The sequence below is a fragment of the Anolis sagrei genome, chromosome 6 (genome assembly GCF_037176765.1).
Source record: "Anolis sagrei isolate rAnoSag1 chromosome 6, rAnoSag1.mat, whole genome shotgun sequence".
NCBI classification, from domain to species: Eukaryota; Metazoa; Chordata; class Lepidosauria; order Squamata; family Dactyloidae; genus Anolis; species Anolis sagrei.
Window position 1 is genome coordinate 20536057 of NC_090026.1, and position 12543 is coordinate 20548599.

The 12543-nt window shown below is 44.6% G+C and overlaps 1 protein-coding gene across 2 annotated transcripts in view; it reads right to left on the reverse strand.

Annotated features, from left to right (window-relative positions):
- Window positions 1-12543, reverse strand: part of TTYH1 (tweety family member 1) — an 87667-nt gene that overhangs the window by 33694 nt on the left and 41430 nt on the right. The window lies entirely within an intron of this gene.

Below are 12543 nucleotides of genomic sequence, written 5' to 3' on the forward strand. Positions count from 1 at the left end.
TAGTTCACCTACATCCAGAGCACAGTATGAACCCAAACAATGCTGGATCTGGACCAAACTTGGCACGAATACTCAATATGCCCAAATGTGAACAATGGTGGAGTTTGGGGAAAATAGATCTTGGCATTTGGGACTTGTAGTAACTGGCATTTTTTATAGTTCACCTACAATCAAAGAGCATTCTGAACCCCACCAACAATAGAATTGGGCCAAACCTTTCACACAGAACCCCCATGACCAATAGAAAATACTGGAGGGATTTGGGAGGAATTGACAGTGATTTAGGAGAGATATAGTTCACCTATCTCCAGAGAGCACTGTGTTCCTAAGACCATCAGAAATATGTGTTTTCTGATGGTCTTTGGCGACCCACTGTCACCCCCCTCACGACCCCCCAGGAGTCCCCGATTGCCAGGTTGAGAAATGCTGGTTTGAAGGTTTCATGCCATATGCATTTGAACATCCTAATTCACATTTCCTGAATGAATCTGCAAACGGCAATGTGGCAGTTTGCACAAACCTACATTTCTCCATATGTTGCAATGCAGATTTCAGATTTTTTTTATAAAAAATCCAATTAAATGTGTATAAAATGCATTTCCTTAAGGCACGTATACAAAACTATGCATTTTATGGAAAACATTTTTGGTGCATTAAAAACCCCACAGTATAATAGCTCCATGTAACAAGAACACAGTACATATTTATGGATGAGAATATGGAAAACTAATGTAATCAAGAGTAAATGAGGAAAATAACAACCTAAGATAATAAGAAGATATTGACAAGCTGGAATGTGTCCAGAGGAGGGCGACTAAAATGATCAAGGGTCTGGAGAACAAGCCCCATGAGGAGCGGTTTAAGGAGCTGGGCATGTTTAGCCTGAAGAAGAGAAGGCTGAGAGGAGATATGATAGCCATGTATAAATATGTGAGAGGAAGTAATAGGGAGGAGGGAGCAAGCTTGTTTTCTGCTTCCCTGGAGACTAAGATGCGGAACAATGGCTTCAAACTACAAGAGAGGAGATTCCATCTGAACATGAGGAAGAACTTCCTGACTGTGAGAGTCGTTCAGCAGTGGAACTCTCTGCCCCGGAGTGTGGTGGAGGCTCCTTCTTTGGAAGCTTTTAAGCAGAGGCTGGATGGCCATTTGTCAGGGGTGACTTAAATGCAATATTCCTGCTTCTTGGCAGGGGGTTGGACTGGATGGCCCATGAGGTCTCTTCCAACTTTTTGGTTCTATGATTCTAAATGGTTTGTTGTGACAGCTGTGCTAATTTGACAGGGAGTGAATATACACCAGGCATGGGCAAACTTTAGCCCTCCAGGTGTTTTGGACTTCAACTCCCACAATTCTTAACAGCCTCAGGCTCTTTCCTCTTCCCTCTCAGCCGCTTAAGCTTAAATACCACACAGAAAGAAAAGGTGGTGGCTTTTCAAGAAGCAAACTCCACCCTTTTCCCTGTAAGGACTTCATGGTTGATTGATGTGGATCATCAGAAGCACATGGGGATAGTAAAGTTTGAGAGGAGGGAGGCAGATAGGAGACACATTCGTCACTGCTTCCAAAATGCTGTGCCACTACTCCTAGAAGAATAACCTGCATTCCCAGAGGAGAGAATATTTGCAAGATGGAGTCACATCAGGAAAAATGGGGAGGGAGCGCAGGAAAGGAACCTATGGAAGAGCACAAAGATGTGTTGAGGGAGCAGCAACCAGGAGAAAAAAATGTCTAAGCTCCTTATGGCATCTGGCTGGGGATTGGGAAGGGATTTGCATAGAGAGGGAACAAGTGAGTATGAAAGGAACAGTGCACAAGACAGAACAAACATCCCTCCGTTTCATCTCTCTCTCTCTCTCTCTCACACACACACACACACACACGCACACACATATACTGGATTGGCCCCATCTATGTGATGCTGGATTCTGACAACCAGCATTTGCCCATCCACCCCCTGGCTTGCTTCTTAACTGTAATTATGGAGCATACTGGGTAGGTAATTACAGTCTTTCTGGTAATGGCATACGCATGCAGGAAACAGCTGCATCCAAAATGTACAGGGATTAACCCAAGAGAGACCATAGAACTCTATGTCTTTCTCTCAGTTGATCTTATCTGATCCCTACCCACCACCTGAGTTGTGCCTTCATGGCAAGGAAAGCTGATGGATCCAATGGTTCAGAGGACCACTAAATCTGTTCTGAGTTTTCAGCTCCTGGTGGCACAATGGGTTAAACCCTTGTGCTGGCAGGTCTGCTGACCGAAAGGTTGGTGGTTCAGATCCAGGGAGCGGGGTGAGCTCCCATCTGTCAGCTCCAGGTTCTCATGCGGGGACATGAGAGAAGCCTCCCACAGGATGGTAAAATATACGGTTGTCCCTTGGCTAACATCCTTGCAGATAGCCAATTCTTTCACACCAGAAGCGACTTGCAGTTTCTCAAGTTGCTCCTGACACGAAAAAAAGATCTGTACTTTAAAATGGGGCTTCTTAAACCTTTTCTACTCTCCATCCCTTTCAGCCCAAGAAAATTTTATGTGACCTCAAGTGTATCGATATATAAAATAGGAATAAAAATAAAAATACATCAGCCTTGGTAAAAAAAAAACCCTGATTTTCCTTTTTGTGAAGTATAGCTGAAGGATTTTCTGCAAAGTTCACTGTAAACATTACACCTTGTTGCTAATGGATTTGTTTAAATGGATGGCATATAGAAAACTTTTATTGTTATCAATTTTTGTGACTGCAACATCCAGCTAAGAGGACCCCATTTGGTGTTGGGACCCTTGGCACCCTCCATTTAAGAAGCCAGGCTTCAAAAGATCTATCCAAGGTAGAGAGCCATTGTGGTATAGTGATGAATGTGTTGGACTAGGGCACAGTCCAGAGACTAGGGTCTGCATCCCCATTTGGTCACAGAAATCCACCGGGTGACCTTAAGCAAGTTATATTTTCTGACAAAGGCCATAGCAAACCACTTCTGAGTACATATTGGCAAGAAAATCCCGTGATACCTTCATTTTAAGCTCACCACAAGCCAGAAATGACTGGAAAGCATACAACAATAACAAACAGCAACTGCTAAACAGCAAGATTTCTGAATGTAGATAAGTTCTGGACTACTGTTTTGTGGGGTACATGAGTGATAGTGAACGCTAGTTACAGCACACAATATTTTGATGAACTCTATCCAAAAATTAGATTGCCAACTTAAATCGCTCCTTTAATGGGTTTAGCACCACCAACAGCAATTTTACAGTTCAGACTAAAATCCAGTGCAAACTTATAGCACCACTGATATGCGAACAACCAGTTGATATTGTTTCAGGACAATATATAAAAGTGTCCCATAGTCAGCACATATTATCTAATAAGTTTCAGGTAATTTAATTACATTAATGATCTACAAACATTTAATTCCCTAGTAGAGGGTTGCTATGAGTTTTTGGGGCTGTATGGCCATGTTCCAGAAGCATTCTCTCCTGACGTTTCACTCACATCTATGACGGCATCCTCAGAGGCACAACCACAACCCTTGTGGGGTTTTTTGTTGTTGTTGTGTCAGAAGTGACTTGAGAAACTTCAAGTCGCTTCTGGAGTGAGAGAATTGGCCGTCAGCAAGGGCATTATTATGGGGATACCAAGTCACTTTGTCTCTCTCCTGAGGAATCTGTACAAGGACCAAGTAGCAACAGTCAGAACTGACCACGGAACAACAGACTGGTTCAAGATTGGGAAAGGCGTACGGCAAGGCTGCATCCTCTCACCCAACCTTTTTAACTTGTATGCAGAACACATCATGCGATGTGCGGGGCTGGATGAAGGAATGCAAAGCTGGGGTGAAAATTGCTGGAAGAAACATTAACAACCTCAGATATGCAGATGACACCACCCTGATGGCCGAAAGCGAGGAGGAGCTGAGGAGCCTTCTAATCAAGGTGAAAGAAGAAAGCGCAAAAGCCGGGTTGCAGCTAAACGTCAAAAAAACCAAGATTATGGCAACAAGAATGATTGACAACTGGAAAATAGAGGGAGAAACCGTGGAGGCTGTGACAGGCAAGATGGATGGATGGCATTCTTGAAGTGACTAGACTGACCTTGAGGGAGCTGGGGGTGGTAACGGCCGACAGGGAGCTCTGGCGTGGGCTGATCCATGAGGTCACGAAGAGTCGGAGACGACTGAACGAATGAACAACAACAACAAGGGCATTGTCCAGGGGATGCTCAGATGTTTTGATGTTTTATCATCCTTGTGGGAGGCTTCTCTCATGTCCCTGCATGAGGAGCTGGAGCTGATAGAGGGAGCTCATCCGCGCTCTCCCCGGATTCGAACCTGTGACCTGTCGGTCTTCAGTCCTGCCGGCACAAGGGTTTAATCCACTGCGCCACCCGGGGCTCCTACCTTTGTGGGTGCTTGCCATAGATGTGGGCAAAATGTCAGGAGAGAATGCTTCTGGAGCATGGCCATGCAGCCCCGAAAACCCAAAGCAGCCCAGTGATTCCAGCCATTAAAACCTTCAACTACACAATTCCCTAGCACTTTCACAGTGATTCTAGTACATTTACACTTGCCTTTATCTCTGGAAAGTAGCAACTCTTCTCACTGAGCAATTGGCAAAAGTAAGGCTATAGATTTCAAGGTAACATCCAAGTCTCCTGAGGCAATGCCAGACTTGAGATGAGCCTATGCACCATGCACCGCTATATATCTTTTTATACATACAGCATGGATCCAGATTGGGACCACTGTGCGCATGTAAATAAGGTTTAAACCAGGTATGAGAACAGTAGAGCTCTAACCTCTTTCTGCAGCTCTCAGGACATCCTCCAAGGACTGCAGCCCTCCACAATTTATTATTATTTTTCTCAGATTTCCATCCCTAAATTACTGCAAAGTACAGCAGTTCTACTCACACAGTCCCCTTCCCTCAACTTAAAAGATCAGCCAAAAATTGGCAGGAAATGAAAATGAAAGTGACATGTCACTGTGGGTTTAATTTTGAAGCCACAACAAGAACTGCTGGGGATCTCTATTTGTGCGTGTGTGTATGTGTGTGCAGAGGTTGCAAGAGAAACAAAGAGGGCTCCTGTACCATAAATGGAATTTCAGCTCGTCTTGCTTGTTATTTGGCAGTATGACAAAAAAAAATATATGAAACAGTCTCTTCTTCCAGCATCTACTTAGGCGATCCTTCGTTGTCCAACTAGATAGTCCTCCAAGATCAGTGTACTGGCAGTGGGTTGGTAGGTGACTGTGGAGCCCTATTCTTGATCTACATCTTCTCCTGCAGTGAGGGCATTGGTTTCCAGGTGGAAGGCAGTCCCGGTTGGGATTGGCTTGATGCACCTTCCTCTTGGCACGTTTCCCTCTTTCACCTCCATTCGTGCCTCTTCAAATTCTACAGCATTGCTGGTCACAGCTGACTTCCAGCTGGAGCGCCCAAGGGCCAGGGCTTCCCAGTTCTCAGTGTCTATGCCAGAGTTTTAAGGCTGGCTTTGAGCTCATCTTTCCATCTCTTTTCCTGCCCACCAACATTCCGTTTTCCGTTCTTGAGTTCGGAGTAGAGCAACTGCTTTGGGAGATGGTGGTCGGGCATCCGGACAATGTGGCCGGACCAGCGGAGTTGATGGCGGAGGACCATCGCTTCAATGCTGGTGGTCTTTGCTTCTTCCAGTACGCTGATATTTGCCCGCTTGTCTTTCCAAGAGATTTGCAGGATTTTCCGGAGGCAGCGCTGATGGAATCATTCCAGGAGTTGCATGTTAGGTCTGTAGACAGTCCACATCTCGCAGGCATAGAGCAGGGTTGGGAGGACAATAGCTTTATATCCCTTGGTATCCCTTGGTATTATAGCTTGGTATCCCTACAAATGCCCCAGTCCTCAAACACTCTCTGCTTCAATGTATTGTCGAAGGCTTTCATGGCTGGAATCACAGGGTTGTTGTAGGTTTTTTTGGGCTATATGGCCATGTTCTAAAGGCATTTTCTCCTGATGTTTCGCCTGCATCTATGGAAAGCATCCTCAGAGGTAATGAGGTCTGTTGGAACTAGGAAAAAGGGTTTATATATCTGTGGAATGACCAGGGTGGGACAAAGGACTCTTGTCTGCTGGAGCCAGGTGTGAATGTTTAAACTGATCACCTTCATTAGCATTTGATTGCCTGGCAGTGCCTGCAGCAATCCTTTGTTGAGAGGTGATTAGATGTCCTTGTTTGTTTCCTCTCTGTTGTTGTGCTGTTCTAATTTTAGAAAAAAGCCGCACTCGCAGAGCTCAGGCAGTGTTGTATTACACTGTCAATGTTGACTTTTGCGGAAAGGTGGCTACCAAGGTACGTAACCATTACAGCTACAGTTCTGGCAGCTCTAATTGTGAGTTAAAATGTGTCACAGTTGGGTTTTGTAAGTTTTTGGGGGTTTATGGCCATGTTCCAGAAGTATTCTCTCCTGACCCCCCAGGTTGAGAAACACTGATATAGTATAACACTCTCAGGCAGTAAATTTGGGGTCTTACAAAAAGGTAGATAAATCCTAGATGTTTAATTCATTGTTGTTTCATTTTTAGTACTAAAGATGAAAAGAGGTGCTTGTAAGTTTTCTTTTCCATCTCATGTGTCAAAATAATTTGCTTGGCTTTGAGTACTGCACACATTGATTTGTGTCAGAGGAAGAAGGCGATCTGAGATTTCCCCTCCAGCTTCAAATGCCTGGGGTTGGTCTTGGCTCAGCCAGACTTTGAGAACTACCCACCCTATTAAATTCAGTCAAGCAACCACACAGCTAGCAACTCAAAATTCCAGCTTTCCCAGTCTTCCATTGCCATCCCTGGTGAACTCCAAAGCACATGCTCAAGATGAGCTACTGGGCTGTGAATTTCACATTGCCCAAGGCTCCTATGGTAGTTGGCAGCACATCTGTAAGAGATGTCGGAGTTGGCATGTTCCCCAAAAGAGCCTGACCGCAGCGATCCCTCAAACCCGGGAGCCGGTTGCTGCTTTCAGTGACCCACCTGTTCTTCCTTCACACATCAGCCCCTCCATTCACACATCCATACACCCCCTTCCCATTCTCCCCCTCCATTCACATACCCACCCGACTCTCACAGGTCTTTGCCCCCCACCTCCGCCCCTGCTTCTTTCAGCCCCACCAGACCCTCTCTTTTCTCTTTCTTCCTAAATCTCATTTCTATGACAACCACCTCCCTCCTCCTCCTCCTCCTTTCATAGCTTCTCAGGGGCGGGAGAGAGGCAGCGACATTCTTATGATAATCAAGCATTTTTCTTTAGATGAGAGTCAGTTCCCAGACTCAGGGGATAACAGGCCTAGTGGTAGTAGTGGTGGGGTCCTGGCTCTCGTCCCGGCCCCCTCCAAAGACCCCCTCTACCAAAAGAAGTCAGAAATCTTGGTTCCCATGCCACTCCGACCCATCAGTCCCCCTAGATTTTTTGCCCAGCATGGCCAAAAGCTTCGGTTTTTGTTCAGAATTCTTTTAGGGACCAGTGAGAGGGAAGATCGAAACTCCACCTTTGTCTTCTTCTGCAGCTTGACTATTTCTCACATCTAAGTCATTTTGTGATATGAGGCGAAAGGTAAGGCTTGTTCTCCAGACCCTTGATCATTTTAGTCAACCTCCTCTATTGACAAGCTGGAATGTGTCCAGAGGAGGGTGACTAAAATGATCAAGGGTCTGGAGAACAAGCCCTATGAGGAGCGGCTTAAAAAGCTGGGCATGTTTAGCCTGCAGAAGAGAAGGCTGAGAGGAGACATGATGCAGGCCATGTATAAATATGTGAGAGGAAGCCTTGTTTTCTGCTGCCCTGGAGACTAGGACGCAGAACAATGGCTTCAAACTACAGGAAAGGAGATTCCATCTGAACATGAGGAAAAACTTCCTGACTGTGAGAGCTGTTCAGCAGTGGAACTCTCTGCCCCGGAGTGTGGTGGAGGCTCCTTCTTTGGAGGCTTTTAAACAGAGGTTAGATGGCTGTCTGTCAGGGGTGCTTTGAATGTGATTTTCCTGCTTCTTGGCAGGTGGTTGGACTTGATGGCCTACAAGTTCTCTTCCAGCTCTATGATTCTATGATTCTATAAGATGGCTTCCTTCCTCATGCTCTCTATATATTGCCTCCATTCTTTAGGGCTCATCCAGGCAGTACCTTTATCCCAGTAGCTTATGCAGAAAGGGAGGGTGGCCAGATGCCATTCCCTCTAAACACAGAAGCAATCACAACAAAAGGCAACAGCCGTGAAATTTCCAGGTGCGGGAATATCGCGGTTTTGAGCAGAATATCTGCATCTTCTATCATCTTTATGGGCCCTTCCACACAGCCCTATATCCCAGAATACCAAGGCAGAAAATCCCATATTATCTGAGTTGTGGACTCAGATAACCCAATTCAAAGCAGATATTGCGGAATGTTCTGCCTTGATATTCTGGAAGATACGGCTGTTTGGAAGGACCCTGAGTCCTTGCAATCGGAAATCATGGAATTTTTTATCTAGGTATGTTACCAGGTTTTAGATGTTTGTTCCCGATTGGTCAGTTTCTAAAAAGAAGGTGACATTTGAGTAGAACACGAAAACTTTGTTTGTGTGCCAGAAACTTTATGAAACGTCTGGAGGGCACCTATTCTCTGGCCAGGACAATGTTGTGCCCCCCCCCCCCCCCCCGTCAATGTTGTACATCTTTTCACAAGAAGAGCAATCAGGAACAGCCATGTATAGCCCAGGAACAGCAGCCTATTGATTGATGCCACAAGTACACAGCAAAATCTGTCTGGACAGATGGCCAGGCAGTCAGGTTCTAAAAAAGTGTCAATAATGACAAAGTTCTGTTCCTGGCTTGAAAGTGTGTGTTCCTGTTTGTTTGTGCAGTGCTGACTTGGGCAGAAGTAGTCCTACCCTGTAAACTTTGTTTGTGTGGCATTTAATTCATGAAATGTCTGGAGGGCACAGTTTTTCTGGCCAGAAGAAAGAACTGAACTTTTACAGTGACTCACTGCAGTGATTCTCCACATATCCACATCCTGAGGGTTTTATTTTTTAAAAACTGCCAACATTTTTGGTGGAAGTCCCACAGCGGCCCTCTTGGGAGCCTCTAAATCTCGCAACAAAGCGTCAAGTCTAGACAACGGACGCAGAAATCCCAGGACCAACAGGATTGTGTATGGACCTCCTCTGAAGTCCCGGGATTTTTTGCCCTTGTTTAAAACCCGTCTGGAATGCCCTTAGAATATGTCACCTGAGGTATGTTTTTCATTCCACCTATTGGCAGGGCCAGCCCAGCACAACAGCACCGTAAGATTTTTCAGGTCAGGGGGAAGCAACCCGAGTCATATCTCTTGTTCCTCACAACTAACATCTTGCCACATCTTTTGCTTCTTCTGCAAAAACTGAAAAGAAAACCAAACTTAAAAAAAAATCAATAATGTCTTGGTTTCCCTTCTTTACACTTCCAGAAGAAGGAGATTTTTCTATTTCTATATTTCTACAGAGTGGTAAGGGTCTTTGGACCATAATAAAATGTTGCTGTTGTTGTTTCTAGATCAGAGCAGTAACTTTGTAGCATTCAAGATATTGTTAAACTACAAGTCTCCAAATTTCTTACTGTTAGCAATGCTAGCAAGAGCCTTGGGAATTTGAGGGCCAGGATACCTGGAGAGTCTTACGTATTCCCACCTATAATATATACATTACATACTACATTAATTTCATTAGCATCTGTTAGTTGTGGCCGTGTTTGTTAAATATTTTGATACGGCCAATGGGATAATCAATAAAGGTAAGTAGGTTCCGATCTATCCGAGACCTACTTGCTTTTCGGAAAGCCTGTAAAACCTTTCTCTTCCGACAAGCTTTCGATGGGTAAATAACTCGGGACTATGTCAGTTCTTGTTTTATTGTATTTTAAAGTTAATTGTATTGTTTTAATCTACTTCTGTAAACCACTCCGAGCCAAATTGGGAATAGTGGTATACAAGTCAAATAAATAAATAAATAAATAAAAAGGTAAAGATTTCCCCTGACATGAAGTCTAGTTGTGTCCAACTTGGGGGGTGGTGCTCATCTCCAATTCTAAGCTGAAGAACCGGCGTTGTCCATAGACACCTCCAAGGTCATGTGGCCAGCATGACTGCATGGAGCACTGCTACCTTCCCGCAGAAGCGGTACCTACTGATCTACTCACATTTGTATGTTTTCAAACTGCTAGGTTGGCAGAAGCTGGGGCTAACAGCAGGAGCTCACCTTGCTCCCCGGATTCGAACTGCCAACCTTTTGGTCAGCAAGTTCAGCAGCTCAGCAGTTTAACCCACTGCGCCACCAGGAGGGGGCTCAATAAAACAATAAATCAATAAAACATGATAATATGTTAGTTGTTGTTCTAGCAGATAGATAATTCCGCCTTTAGAAGAGGGGCATGGAAAAGACACAGAGGAAATTCTGACATTTCTATGATTTTTAGTTCCTGTTGGTGCCTTAATCTCTCTTTCCAGCTCTACTTCTCTGAAAATGCCTTCTGGCTCCTAATCTTTGTCTTCTTTTAATTCACCCCAACACTCTTCTGTTTCAAAGAACCAAGGAGTCTTGGCACTTGAGTTCGCACCAATATCTTTCCTCTGATGAGTCAATGGCCATTTGCTGCTCCAGGCTGATTTCTGTACTGGAAATGGGTGGCATCTGGCTGCTTGAACCCTCCTTGTCCACCCAGCTGGAAGGGTTATTTCTCCCTGGGCTAGATGAATAAAGGTCCTCGTGCTAAAAATACTTCTTAAACCATCCATCCTTTTAATGCACACCAAAGAGCAAAGGGATCGCATAGGTCATCCATCTACATAAGCACAAGGATGGAGGAAAGCGCTCCTGCTTTCAAAGGTGGCTAGTGTCTCCTATGTTAGAAGGATTTGTGAATCTACTCCAGGTTTTAGCCTAAGCTGCAAAAGAGCCCTTGACTATATAGAGCAGGCATGGGCAAGCTTGGGCCCTCCAGGTGCTTTGGACTTCAACTCCCACAATTCCTAACAGCCTCAGGCCCCTTCCTTTTCCCCCTCAGCCGCTTAAGCGGCTGAGGGGGAAAAGGAAGGGGCCTGAGGCTGTTAGGAATTGTGGGAGTTGAAGTCCAAAGCACCTGGAGGGCCCAAGCTTGCCCATGCCTGCTCTATATAGTGTTGCTTAATACTATGGGAAAGGGCCCATAGGACTCAGTTCTGTGTTAAACATATGCATGCCAATTTATATCTGCAGACCCACATTTACGAATAATTAATAGATTTATTAAAATTTTACAGAAGACAGCCAATTAATTTCTCATGCAAATCACCTCCTCTCCAAAATAAATTATTCAGCTGATTTACATCCCACTCGGCGATCATCCCAAATCAGTTATTCCATTAGTCTTCAGTCGTTGCTCCCTGGTTACTATTAATTTGCAATGGTTGTAAACCATCTGAATTGCAAGCATTCTGTAAGAATCTTGTCTTATTTTTTAAATAAGCAATACTCATGCACTCTGCCACATCCTATACATATATTCCAGTCTGTCTAGCAATGGAGTGGTTAAATGAGCCAGAAAGATTGGGTTTGGACATCCTAGGAAGCTTTTGCGTCTTTATTTCTGATTAATTCGGCCATTCCTCTGATGAGAAGAGCCAAGCAGGGATGATTAGGTGGAAGGAACAAGTTCATCAATCATAAGCTAGAATTCTCAACAATTCTAGTTCATTAAAAGTAAAGGTTTCCCCTCGACATTCAGTATAATCTAGTCCGACTCTGGTGGGTGGTGCTCATCTCCATTTCTAAGCTGAAGAGTCGGCGTTGTCCGTAGACACCTCCAAGGTTATGTGGCCAGCATGACTGCATGGAGTGCCATTACCTTCCCGGCAAAGCAGTATCTATTGATCTACTCACATTTGCATGTTTTCAAACTGCTAGGTTGGTAGAAGCTGGGGCTAACAGTAGGAGCTCACCCTGTTGCACAGATTCGAACCACCAACTTTCCGGTCAGAACATTCTGCAGCTTAGCAGTTCAACCTGCTGCGCCACCGCGACCCTAGTACATTGTTATGTCGAAATAATAGTCAATGTATCATTCCATCTTTGGAGATCTCTAAGAATTATTCATGCTACCCTAAAACATTTTGGTGCCAGAAATGGAGCCCCAGTTCAAGTAGCCACATGAAAACACAGAACAGGGTTTTTCTATCTGTAATAACTATATAAAAGAGATAATTTCATGAGGTGTGGTATCTCAAAAATTCAGGCTAGAAGAAAAAGAGATTTACCCCATTTTTCATAGGGCTACTTGAGCCCTTATAAATCTACCTGCCTCTATTGGGGCCAACATTTAAAAAGGTCTCATTGAATCACTCTGGCATCCTTTCTGGCTTCTATCTGTTCCTTCCCTAATGCGACTCAAAACGGGTCACGTCATCCTGCTAAATGGCAGGAAAGGCTTTGGTGCCCTCACTCTGTACAACAGGGAAATGAGGTTAGGGCAGTTCTACTTCAACAGTTTGCCCACAGAAAGGCTGCAAACAGAGGTAGCTTT